This window comes from Dendropsophus ebraccatus, unplaced genomic scaffold (genome assembly GCF_027789765.1).
Source record: "Dendropsophus ebraccatus isolate aDenEbr1 unplaced genomic scaffold, aDenEbr1.pat pat_scaffold_750_ctg1, whole genome shotgun sequence".
NCBI classification, from domain to species: Eukaryota; Metazoa; Chordata; class Amphibia; order Anura; family Hylidae; genus Dendropsophus; species Dendropsophus ebraccatus.
In genome coordinates, this window is record NW_027210349.1 from 49,684 (window position 1) to 61,695 (window position 12,012).

The following is a 12,012-nucleotide window of genomic DNA, read 5'->3' on the forward strand; positions in this document are numbered from 1 at the left end:
TACCCCCGTGCGGTCCCCGTTATATATATACCCCCTGTGCGCTTCCCCAGTTATATATATCCCCATGTGCACTCACCTCAGTTATATATACCCCACTGTGCACCCCCAGTAGTATATAGCCCCCTGTGCACTCCCCAAGTTATATATACCCCCTTTGCACCCCCAGTAGTATATAGCCCCCCTGTGCCCTCCCCGAGTTATATATACCCCCTGTGTGCCCCCCCCAGTAGTATATAGGCCCCCCCTGTGGCACCCCTAGTAGTATACACCCCCGCTGTGTGCCGGCCCCCCCCCCCCTCATATAGCCCCTCTTTGTGCTCCCCCTCCCATATAGCAAATAAAAAAACAAACACTTTATACTCACCTGGGTCCGCACGTTCCTCTTCTCATCACTCCACCCTTGTGGCCGCAGGCAGTGCTTTGCCTGCAGTCACAAGAGGCCGCTCTCCCCTCTCGTGGTGTCGGCGCTGAGTGACGTCACTCGGCGCCGATACCACTACGGAAGAGCGGCCTCTTGTGACCGCAGGCAAAGCACTGCCTGCAGCCACAAGGTTGACTGACAGGGAGGGAGCCAATGGCTCCCGACCTGTCAGTGCCGCTGCTGCTGCCTGTACCTATGAGCGCTCGTTACGAGCGCTCATAGCTACAGTACAGAGCGCAGCAGGCGGGGGGGCCCTGCAGGGGGCGCCATGGATGGGTAACTTACCCATCCCGATGGCGCCCCCCGGCAGGCTGGTGGCCAGAGCCCTGTGCGACCGCAATGGTCGCACAGAGCAAAGGCCGGCCCTGCGTAGGGTGGGCCCCTTTAACCAGTGGGCCCGGTGCACGTGCACCATGTGCCCTCTGGTTAAAGCGGCCCTGCCCATGGTTGATTTATTGTTGCCCAATTGTGCAGGAAGCTCAGACACAGTCATAATAGAACCCCTTTACAAACATAGGGGGAGATTTATCAAGCTGGTGAAAAGTAGAACTGGCCCAGTTGCCCCTAGCAACCAATAAGATTCCACTTTTCATTCCTCACAGACTCTTTGGAAAATGAAAGGTTAAATCTGATTGGTTGCTAGGGGCAACTGAGCCAGTTTCACTTTACACCATTTTTGATAAATCTCCCCCTTAGGCTACGTTCACACAGAGCAAAAGGGGCGGGTTACGCGAGGAAATATTTCCGCCTGAAATCAACTGACGCTGAATTCCGAGCAGAATATAAGCAGAATTTAAGCAGAATCCCTGCGTATTCCGCTAGGAAAGTGTTCAGCTCGTAATCAGCTCTTGACAAATTCAGCGCGGAATATTCCAGGAATCCGCGCTGAATCCGCATGCATTCAGCGCTGAAATTCAGCGAGTATTTGGCGAGTAAACTAGACTATACCAGAATATATACTAGAATCCTCCTCCCCCCCTTTTTTTTCCCATTTCCGCACTGATTCAGTGCGTAATTTCTGCTTGTATTACGCTTGTATTCCACGCTGAAACGGAAAATCAGAGCCCCATTGATTTGTATAGGCTTACACTAGCGGAAGAATGAACATGTTCATTCTTCTGGCGGAAAACGGATTAGTTCAGTGCGGAAATTCCACCGTGTGAACTGCAGAGCAGAATTTCCATTCAACACAATGGAAATTAGCTCTGCACCTATTTTAACGGCTGAAATTTCAGCGCTGATTCAGCGCAGAAATTCAGCTGCTTTTGCTCTGTGTGAACAAGCCCTTAGGGTTCTATTACACCAAATGGTTATTGGCCATACTTTGCTGATTACCGTCCATTTCGGCTGATAATCGTTTGGTGTAATAGGTCATGCTAAAAGGCAATAATCAGCCGACATGCAATATTCCGGCTGAATGTTGTCTTAAATCATGTTTTAAAAAAACAATCACAATAGCGATGGTCTGCTGACCATTGGTCATTGTAATAGGTGCGGGGACCGCCGCTCACTTGTATGGGTGATCTGTCTAAAGATTTATCTATAGATCGTCTAGGCAGCCCCTCCCGCTGCTCTTTGCGCATCCCCCCCTCCCCCACTGCTTCCTACTCAATGTCTGTGTGTGTAATAGCACAGACGGCAAAATCTTACCTGGAGTCTGGTCTGAAGCCTAATAGTAATAAATGGCTTGTGAATATATCTAGCCTGTTCTTATATGTTAATCAAACCCTCAAAACACCCCTCCCTTTTTAGTTTGTGGACCATTAGGATTCTGTGAAGGGCTCCCTTGAACTTAGGGTACTATTACACAGCCCGATGGTGGCCCGAAAATAACTGTAAACGAGCGCTGATCTGCTAGATTACACGGCCCGATAATCGTTTAACAAGGGCTGCATGGACATCGTTACCGATTTCCTTGCAGCCCTTGATTAAACTGCATACATTACTTCTCCATGGTCCAGGGCTCCTCTTGCAGTCTGCTTTTCCCCGGCTCCCGTGCTCTGCAGCTTCAGAGCAGCCTGTCTTAGCTGACAGTTTTTATTACATAGAACGATAATCAGTCGGATAGGGACGATTCGGCCAATTATCGTTTTGTGTAATAGGGCCCTTAGTCTGTAGAGAGCTGATTTCTATCACAGTAAAGGCAGAATGATTGTAAACGTCTAAGTAACTAAGCTAATATTTAGATATATCAGTTGCTCTAGCTCATTATGAAGATCTTCTGTAATCACTGTCTCTAGGCAAGATGGGTACATTAAAGCAAACCTGTCAGGTGGTGTACACTGCTCCTACATACAGCAACAGAAAATAGAGGTTGTGAAGCTGAGCTCAGATATATTGCATTACATGATATGGAGTAAAAAGCACAATAAATCCTGGCAGGACTCCTAGGAGAGGCAATGAGAGTCCTTACACAATTCTGTGTGTGTACAAAGGCTGTCACTCTTTCTGTCTGGACAGGGTCGGCAGGAATCTCTCCAAGGAGTCCCCTGAGGCAGAAAAATTATTATGATTAATGATTTCAATTATTATGAAATGATTAAGTGCCAGATCTAATATCTAATAGACAATGGGCAACAACAGTGCCTGATGGACCCTATGTGCAGTGTCCATGAGAAGGATTGTGGAGTAGTCCAGGGAAGCTGATGGTAGTAGTCCCTCTGGCAAAGTCTCTGGTGTTGTCACTCTTGTCTCCAGCTTGGGCAGGGTTTTGCTTCTTAGCTCATTGAAGTGAATGGAGCTGAGTTGCAAATTGCACCTGAACTGGAGACAAGTGTGGTGCTGTCTCTGTAAGAAAGTGGCCATGTTTTTGTAGCACTGGATAACCCCTCTAAGGATATAAATCTGTATAATTTTGAGAAAAGGGTAATGAGGGATATAATCGAAACTTTTAAATATGTTGAAGGGCTAAATAGGGTTCAGGAGGGAAGTTTTTTGTTTTTCTTTAATAGAAAACTGAACATAAGATCAAGGGGACACAGTCAGGATTCCCTCTTTCAGCTAGATGATTCCCCTCTCGGTGGGAGGAACGAGGTTATAGGCATGAATGTCCTCTTGGCATTGATTAAAGACAGTTCTCTGGTAAAACCTTATGAAACGCCATACGGTGCTGTGATCACAATGACCAACCCAGAGATGACTCAGAGGGACTTTAGCAACTTGGACTGGACTGGATAGGCTAGACCTAGACTTTCTCTCCTAGCATGACATAGCTTAATGTCTATCCGTATCCTCTATCCGTATAATTAGATATATTATAATGTACATTTATTTTCTGTTATCTGTATCACTGACACTTTTTATTTCATTTCGTTTTTGCAGATCATGTTTATACTGGGCCATTCCGGACTGCCACCTGGAGGTTTCAAGTGCTCTTCACAATCCAGACTGTACTAGCATCTTCAGACTGGGTTTTTGTAATTTCTGCCTGTTCCTTTTCTTCAATAAAACGTACTCAGAGCATTATTTGGTGTTTTAACAATTTTTAGCCTCTTATTACATAGGCCCTATTATGGTACTGCCTATCCAATGGCGGGGTAGAGATGTGTGTCTTTATATGGGAGAGCACAGCGGGACGATGTGCTGCTGTCACTCTCCATTGCCTGCTGTATGAATGAGGTCCGTTGAGCATGTGGTTTGTTACAGTGGCAAGCTGTTCGTGAGCTACAGTGACAATCACCCCCGTGCGACCCTGGATGGATACCCCCCTAAGGTGTCCCCCTTGGTGAGCATAGGGTGTCTCCGGATCGCCCCACGTCTGTAGAACCTCACCCCTTGTGGATGTAGGGATCGAGTATCCCATATGGCAGTTTTCCCAGTACCCCTATTAATTCCCCACGGCACCCTCAATGCCATAGTTAGGTTATATACCTACACCAGACCAGTGGCAATCGGCCGCTCTGGACTTGGAGTACGTTATACTTTTCCTACTACTTTTTCTCTATCCCTGTCTGAGGCTGCGCTTCGCTGACAGGCGGCGTGCACGGCGATGTCAGCGAAACCTATTGTGTACATTCGGTTTCTATGGCGATGACGGGGGCGGCGTCGCGGCCTCGTGACGTCATCTGCCGCAGACCGCCGGCGCCTCTCGCGCCGTTACATACACGTGGATTGGACTGCAGGTCACACACCTGTGGGCTGCAGTTCCTGACTTCCTCCTCCGGTGGGCTTTTCTGAAATCCTGGTAAGGATCTTCTTTTATCTGTTACGATACATACCTCTATTTTCATGCTTAACACCTGCCAGATCCTTGTGTTTCCGTGTATGCCCCCCAAACATGACTGCTGTCACTAAACACGGATATTTATTCACATCTTATGTATATACACTATATGTTTTATACGATCAGTGTGGAGGATTGGGTCACATATCCACCCCACATTTGTGTTTTCACCCACTTAGCACCTTGATGATGTAGAGGGCGCGTATTAGTGATGCATTTGGTTCTCCCCATATATACTAGCACATTGCACATGTAATATAGGCTTGACAAAGACCCTGCTGGGTCGAAACGTTGCTATGGTGTATGTTGCTTGAATAAACTACTACCACTTTTTCACTATTGGATGCTGTCGGACCAAGCCTTCCTTGATATATCATGGTCTTTATCTGGGATTGAAGACCCTCTGGCGTGCGTCCGCCTTCTACAATACTAGAGGCATTTTCTACTAATCCAGGTGCTGTTGGACTCTTTGCTGTATGATAGCTTAATGTCTGTCCACACTTCTTTAGCCAGTCAGACTGGATTAATCCAGCCCTCTGGGGAAAGAGTGTTGGACTTGGGAAACTGGTAGCTTCCAGTAGACGCTGGTCCCAGGGAAGGTCATGTGACCAAAATCTTTTGAATCCTTACACAAAGCCGCCAGTGGTGGCAGTAAAGAGAAACATTAACTTACACATCCTAATTCTTCAGTGTATACAATGGTAGCAGTTCAACAGACAATATGACAGCTGATACAGGTTTAGGCTATGTTTACATTACGTAAGAGACCGTCTTTCCTGTGACCCGGCCGGGTCACAGAACGGCCGGTCTCTGAAAAGATCATCATGGCCGGTCTCTGAAAAGATCATCACTGCAGTACCGGCCGGATGATCTTTAGCCCTGCAGAGTTCTGATGTGGGGGCATCCGTGCGCGCCCGCATCAGAACTCTCCACTGACAGGGTTCTCTGCGGCTCCTATTCAATGAAAACTGGCATATCAGTTATTTTTTGGCACCGCTAGGGATCCCAACTGGAGCGTATACTATGTGTATACGCTCCGGCCGGGATCCTATAGATGGCAAGGTAACGTATATTTTCGTAATAATCATGTCCATTGTTGCAATGTTCAACAACGACCGTGGTTCTACGAAAATATACGTTGTGTGAACATAGCCTTAACTTGCAATACCCAGACCAAAATTCAGCTATTGGGAGACCTCAGCTACATGACATCCTTGGAGTACAGCAGCTGGGGCACAGGTACATGGGCAGAGGGGTTCACTGGATTGTCTTGGGTAGAATATAGAGCTGCACTATTGCTCCCATCAAATGTGACAGAGCCAGACAGACAGAGCTCCAGATCTACATTGTATAGACCTATATGTACCGGAGCTCAACTTCTTTCCTTTTATTATAGAAAATAGTCATTTGCATTTGAAGGCACTAGTAAACATTAATGCTGAAACCAGTTATATGCAATCCCCAAAATTCATAGGCTGAAACAATACATATTACCACTAGGTGGTGGAAGAGTATAAAGTTGTGAATTTCTGAAAACATAAGGCGCTACAAGGACTGTAGATGTAGAGGTTAGCATCAGATTCAGATCTGTCATGTTTTTTTTTTTTCTGGGAAGTTTCGGCTGGGGCCCCACATTGTTAAATGCACACATACTGTATAGAATTAACTCATATCTGTTCATATGCCTTATAGGCTTAAAGCATAAGCTTACCACCAGTGTATATTCGCATTATAGGTAGAAATCATTAATATTATAAACATAGCTAATAAGACATCTTACAAACTCAATGGAGATCTATGAGACTGGAATGCAGATTCCCAATGCTGCAAGGTAACAATGCTGACAGCCACAGATCCACTGCACTATTAGGGGTTAAGTAAGTGAATAACATCCAGCAAGAATCATAGCAATAATAGTACAATAATAAGCACATATTGATGAACATAGATCAGCACATAATGAACCAATTTTAGTCATACTCTCATAAATAAGCAGCATCCAATAGGAAAGGATAAGAAAGGGACCAGAAGAAAATATAAGGAAGAAGAGAAGGAATGAAAGCATCTCTGTGCAGCCCTCCAGGGAGAGGAAACATCAAGTCATGAGTTACAGAACTGTGGTTGAATAGGTTATCCAAGGTTGCCCGACCCTTCAAAAAGCCTCCTCCTTCTCCTGGAGTATACAATGGAGTCTGTCTTTAACTATTTATCTCCTGTAATTTAGATTACACTAGGTCTAAAAGAAACATTTTGTTTTTCTTAACAGAAAATTGCTATTTTTGTTTCCAGCAAATTTATAGAATATTTGTTTATACTGGTGTAGCAGGCCAGATTAAGCCCCGTCCAGATTATACCCTAGGCCAGAGTATACCCCGGGGTATAAAATAGCCTAGGCCAAACTATACCCCTCTAAGCCAGAATATACCCCGGGGTATAAAATAGCCTAGGCCAAACTATACCCCTCTAAGCCAGAATATACCCCGGGGTATAAAATAGCCTAGGCCAAACTATACCCAGTGTGTAGAACCAGGCCACAGTATACCCTGGGGGATAAACCCTACACCTGGGGGTGTAAAACAGCCTAGGCCATGCTATATCTCTCTAGGTTATAGTGTTATTACTTCACTGGTTTTCTCACCCCTGGACCAGGCCACAGTATACCCCAGGGGATATATTATTATACCCAGGGGTGTAATATAGCCTAGGCCATACTATAAACCTGGGGACAGTCTAGCCCAGGCCACAATACTGTATATCCCAGAGGATAAACTCTATATTTGGGGCCAGACTATATCCCTAAAAGTTATCATGTCACTGGTTTTCTCAGTTCTGGCCCAGGCTACAGTATATCCCAGGGGATATTTTCTATACCAGGGGGCCTAGGCCAGAATATATCCCTCCAGGTCATAATGTGATCACTTCACTAGTTGTCTCACTTTATCTCTAGTTTGTTGAAAAGTGCGCAGATTTTTTTTTTTATAATACTCAGACACACAGCTGCTTCCTCTTGTTGAGAAATACAGTACAGTGCTTACATTGAGCTGACAATAGGTGGCATTGTCCCATCACTGCATCATCCGCACTATTTAAGCAGGTGGAGGTTTTTTGGGCTGTGCAAAATTTTACGGTTGTTGCGCAAAAATCATCTTTAGACGCAGGTGCCTTGATACATCTTGCAGAATTTATGGCACAATTTATGCGTTCTTTTTGCAGTCAATTTTTTTTCATTCTTTTTTGCAACCCCCCCCCCCCCCCCCCCCCAAAAAAAAAAACGGATTTTCTTTTTTAAAGGGAACCTGTCACCCCCCGTGCCGGGGTGACAGGCTCCCGACCCCCCGTTAGAGACCCCTATACTTACCTCATCCCGCCGGGTCCCGCTTCTGGATTCGGTCGGGTCCCGGAGATCTCAGCCGCTGCAGCCCGGCGCGCGCGCTGAGAGATGAGTCCAACGCTCATAGAGAATGACGGAGCGCTGGACTCTCCTGTCATTCTCTATGGGTGTTGGACTCATCTCTCAGCGCGCGCGCCGGGCTGCAGCGGCTGAGATCTCCGGGACCCGACCGAATCCAGAAGCGGGACCCGGGGGGATGAGGTAAGTATAGGGGTCTCTAACGGGGGTCGGGAGCCTGTCACCCCGGTACGGGGGGTGACAGGTTCCCTTTAAGTGTACACAAGAATGCTGGCAACCACATTATTTGTGTATGCTAAAAAAAAGGATGCATTTTTATCCATTTTTTATTATGGAATTGAAAAACTGATCAAAATGAAAGCACACAAACGTTTTTTTTTTCATCCATTTTGCAAAAAACGAATGGGGGGGGGGGGCGGACTGTAATAACACAGTGTGAACCCAGTCTAAAACAGCTTGGCTACAGAGCTATGCTAGGATTTTGTGCAAAAAAACTAAAATTTGCACTTGACAAATCTTATGAAAACTAGTTAATAGAACAACCCTCCCACCCTTGCATACATTGAAAAAAGGTGCAGGCATTGAAAACTGATGTAGAATACCGCAAAACCCTTAATAAGTCTTGGACAGGTATTTATGAAGTGCACAATATCTCCTTATTAGCCAAAAAAAAACAACACAATGATAAATGTCCCCTATGGGGGAGATTTATCAAACAAGGTGTAGAGTAAAAGTGGCTCAGTCGCCCCTAGCAACCAATCAGATTCCACTTTTCATTCCTCATAGACTCTTTGGAAAATGAAAGGTGGAATCTGATTGTTTGCTAGGGGCAACTGTCGGGGCTCCCCTTTATATATAAAGGGGGACACACGGAACTGCGCCCCCCCCCCTCACACACACACAGGTACTATAGATGCTGGTTATTAGAATGCTATGTTCCTGCCTGCTGTTCTCTCTCTCCCCCCTTTCTTATGTTTCAGATGAGCTTACCGTTCCAGATGTTTCTGGTTGCCATGGGTTTGAGCATCCTGCTGATTGGTGGAGGTCAGTGAGCGGGAATTAAAATAGAACGATGTGCCTTATTCTGATTGGTCGGCGCCCAGGGGCAGGAAGATTCAGCTGCTACTTATAGGTGATGTCCCGGCAGCTCAGGTGATTCGGCGAGTGAGCTGTGGAGAAGAGAGAAGCCTTTAAAGGGGTTTATATTTATTACTGGAATTTTAATTATTTATTGATGTTGCTTAATGGTGTCAGTCGTTATTCGGGGATATGGGGACTGCATTTCCTGAGCCAGCTTCACGTTACACCATGTTTGATAAATCTCCTCCTATGCGTTTAGATTTTTAAGATTTACATCAGTCAGTTTCTCACTTAATCAGCAGACAAATCCCCTATAAAATGTTGAAAAATTAAGCATTTCTTGTGTCTATCGCTCAATGCTACTGATTTCATGGGGGTATAAAATGGCCTGAGGGGGTATGAATTGGCCTAGGCCAAAATATACCCTGGGTTATAATCTAGCCTAGGCCATTTTAACCCCGGGTTTAGTCTGGGCTGGGGGTATACTCTGGCCTGTTACACTGGGATTTTTTTATTTATAAAAGTATGGGTGGGAGATTATGTAATGTTAACTTTAGGACAAGGCTACCAAACATGAAAGGGGTGCCCTTGCACCCACAGATGTCTACAGATTCGCTTTAAAAACATGTAAAGGGGCCGCTGGAGTCAACATAGATGTAAGTTTGTAGGTGCCTTTAATTAATCTATAGGGCCAGATTAGAAGAGAGGAGGGGGCACAAAATTGTTAGGAGATCCTTCTTATGCATTCCATGAAAAACTTCTATTAGAGAAAAAGCACATTGTTCCACTTCTATCCACGGAGGATACCATTCCCTATGTTAATAGATTATGGGGCTAGTCGCACAGTGTAATGATATTTTGTGATATTTAGAAGGCCAAAACCCTAATATAAAGGGTACTCCGAGTTACCCCACACTGTTTGGACTGTTTTAGACTATACCTTTTTGCAGCTGTTTTAGGTAACAACAGTCTATGGGTAAAATACAGAAGTAAAAGAGGTTTAGAGGAAGCAAAGTTATCTTCTCTGTGAAACTAAACCTACTCAACCAAGGCAAAAAGATGCCAACAATGGGAGGTAAATGGGGGTAACATTTCTTACCTTCATCCTCAGTGGCGTTTTCATGATATTAGCAGTATTATCTCTTTGCTCTTTAGATGTTTAGGTGCACATGGTACGGGACTACCACCCCAGTGCACCGATCCTCCCTGGCAGGCCACCCCTTCTAATGAATAGCAGAGTGGGCCAGCTGGGCAATGGATTGGGACTCTCGGGACAGAATTTCCACCCCCAGTGCACCCAATTCCCAATGAATATAGGAAATAAACTACTAAAACCTTCACCAGGGATAAAATTTACCTTCATCCTCAGCGCCCTGTCCGCTATAGAGATATATCATCGGATTAGATTCTTCTAACCTGCTGATCGTTCCCTTTTAAACAGATATTTATTATATGTCAAAAGTAATACATCATGATTTGGGGGTATTTAAATTTTGGAGGATTTTATATACTGACAATTCAAGCTTTTTTCCCCCAATAAATATCTACCAAACAGTTGCTTCTCAGTCACGTCTTGGAAATTGCTGCCTCTCTGTATCCAATGCAAGACACTATCTTTTCACTTCAGAGATACAATTGCTTTCCCAGTGTCTAACATAAAACTTCTGTCTTTGATAGATTAGCATTATTTACATTCATTTGCCACAAGACTTTTATCATTTAATGATATTTTGCGCTCGAGGTCTCCCGGCGCCTCTTCTTTTCAGATTATTGATTGTCTGGTTTCTAGAGATTTGATATTTTGAGTTTTTTGTTACTTTAAGCTCTTCTACATGCAAGTCCTCCTGTGTATGAGTAACTGCGCCATGTTCCCCGCTTACACTGAAGTATGTAATTCAATTGACAACCCTGTCTTCAGTCATTTGTCTTCTTTCTTACCATCGGGAATAAAGTTAAAGCGCCAGCAACAATAATTTAACATTAAAAATATGAATTTGGTGTCAGCTGAAATCTCTTCCTGAAAGGCAAAACTTCATAGACTGAGACATGATTGGTTACCTTTAATAATAAAAAAAAGTTATTTTGGATACACAGTGATAAATGTAGATTAGGGTTCATGCTTTACATTTTTTGTCTTGCATGCTGTATAAATATTTGCACTACTATACAGTGGGTACGGAAAGTATTCAGTATTCAGTATTTCACTTTTTGTTTCATTGCAGCCATTTGGTAAGTTCAAAAATGTTAATTGATGAACACTTTGCACCGCATATGACAGAACCCCCCCCCCCCCCAGAAATGTAGATATTTTTGCACATTTATAAAAAAATAAATAAAAACTGAAATATCCCATGGTCATAAGTATTCAATGATTTAACAAGTTTTTCACACCTGGATTTGGGGATCCTCTGCCCTTCTTCCTTGCAGATCCCCTCCAGTTCCCTCAGGTTGGATGGTGAACGTTGGTGGACGCCATTTTCAAGTCTCTGCAGAAATGCTCCATTGGGTTTAGGTCAGGGCTCTGGCGGAGCCAGTCAAGAATAGTCACAGAGTTGTTCTGAAGCCGTTGCTTTGTTTTTTTTTTAGCTGTGTGCTTAGGGTCATTGTCTTGTTGGAAGACGAATCTTCAGCCCAGTTTTCAGCCCAGGTCCAGAACACTCTAGAAGAGGTTTTCATCAAGGATATTTCCTTCAATTGCAACCAGTCGTCCTGTCCTGTAAATTACTTGTATTTAAAAAAACCTCCAGTTTTCCAGCACTTATCAGCTGCTGGATATCCTGCAGGAAGTGGAGTTTTTTTTTCTAGTGCTGCCACCTCTGTCTGTGAAAGGAACTGTCCAATTTAGAAGATGTTTTTTTTTATAGGGATTTGCTACTGCTT